Consider the following 2,171-nt stretch of genomic DNA (forward strand, 5'->3'; position numbering starts at 1 on the left):
GTTTTCTTTCTGGCAAGATTGCTTATTGCATCTGACAGTAGAAGGCTCTGATTTCTGTTGGCAAATCGGGCTGTCTCATATCTGTAGTTATATCACTGTGGATGAAGGTCATGTGCATGAGAACACACTAACTTTCTGAATCCACTTGATAAGCTGCTGTCAGTACACCTGTTATAATGCAAGTTAAGTTTAGTCAAAATTGTACAGTTACAGGAGAGAATCTGGCCATATAACTCATAAAATGGCAGAATGTGGGGCTCCTGGCAATCTGGCACTAAATCGCTTGAGCAATAGGTTGTTGAGAAAGGCCATCATCACAGCTGCAATAGTCAGCTGAGATACCGACAATGTCCTCCTGACTGTTTGGTTGAAATAACATGCACACATGGATTTCACTTGTTCGAGAAACCAATAACAGAAATGATATATCAAACAAAATCTTTGGACAATATTTCGTGATGATTACTTGATTATCACAGGTCGAAAAACTCAAATGCTTTGTGACCTTTACTTTGTGAGCTATTGAGAGATTATCTGTTGCAAAACAGTAGTCTGATATTTCGTAAAAATGGTTCTTAACTTGAATAGCAGCAGTTATACTGAATAGGCGATGAGAAGAAACTCTTACAAGTACACTTAACTATGTGTAACCCTTTCTTGTATAGTGTGAGAGATGTGTTCCACGCCAGAGTAGACGGTGAATTAAGGTAATATTGACAATATGCACTTAAAGGTTTTGTACAACATAAAGTTAACTTCTAAGTCTATAAGACCAGTTCAGTTTTATTTTGTTTATCAGAAGTCTGCCTTGAGATGATGTCACAAAGAACAAGAAAAGGAAAATACCTAGTGACTTCATATATGTTAACTGGGCCTCTCCGTGTTTCTTCAAAACAGCTTTCCTCGCACCACTTAAATTTCAACACTCGCACGTCATAGAAACTTTCAAGTTATTTGTCTCAAATTGGCATGCAAATCCAGCAGTAATCACAACTGGCAATAAACAACAATCATGAGCAGGATGAAGAGAAATACAATTTCTGAACATCCCCATTTTTCTTTCAAAATTTTAAACCTTGACAGATTTTAAACCGAAGTACCTGCTACTGGTTGGATTGAAATTAGGTTAGCAACCGAATGAAGTTCGATCTATTTCGATTACTAAGCCTACAGTCTTGACTTTTCGGTTTCTTTCTTACTGTGGCTAGGCGATAAGTATGGAGGTATATAACACTAAAAACAAAGGTTTTGATACTCCTGATGAACACAGAACAGGTAATCCACTGTGTAACTTAGCGCTTAAAACAAGAAAACAAATCTATTGGACGGACTGTCTTAAGAAATGACACTCAGACGGCTGCTAAAGCAAGTGTATGACATTCAATAATAAAATAATAGTAAAACTTCAATCTAAATTTTAACTACATTGTATCTTTGAATATTTTCTGCAAAAAAAGCAATAATTGGCTTTATTAATGAGCTTAAAAGAACATCAAAATATTTATTAATCTTTGTAAGTCATATTAAATCTAGAAGTTTAGTTTATGGAAAAGTCTTAATTCTGTATAATGAAGATTTAATAAAAACCTTAAAATGACATAATAACACATTTTTTAGTACTTTGATAATCATAAAATAGTTTTATTTAAAGCAGTTTCCTTCTTCTTGTTTTTTAGCGCAAAGCTACACAATGGGCCATCTGTGTTCTCCCCATAAAGGAAATAGAACCCCGGATTTTAATAATATAAGTTTGGAAACTTACCATTGATTCACCAAAGAACAACTTTGAAACGAAATATCAAGTGTTCTGTCAAGTTATATTGTACCTACGATACCCGAAATAACATTTCTTAATAATGAAGAAGAGTGGTCCAGGGATTTCTAATTTAAGATTTAAACAGTAGTTTAAATTACACGTTAGCCTGCTCTGTCTGTAAACGTGAGAATTCATAGTGATACGACAGCGGAAGTCACGCGACGCTGGGAGCATGCGCGCTGGAGTTTCTAGAAGGATCGTGACTTAGTGAGCAACCTCACGAATGTTCCAGCGTTTGCTAGACACCTTTTTTTAGCATATAAGCCGGAAATAGATTGAAGAGAAAATTCGAGTCAAGAGAGCAGTAGGCACCGTAAGTAAAGTGTGTGAATCGCTGTGAATTATAGCGTGTGCT

Source organism: Limulus polyphemus, unplaced genomic scaffold, assembly GCF_000517525.1.
Source record: "Limulus polyphemus unplaced genomic scaffold, Limulus_polyphemus-2.1.2 Scaffold4586, whole genome shotgun sequence".
Lineage (NCBI taxonomy): Eukaryota > Metazoa > Arthropoda > Merostomata > Xiphosura > Limulidae > Limulus > Limulus polyphemus.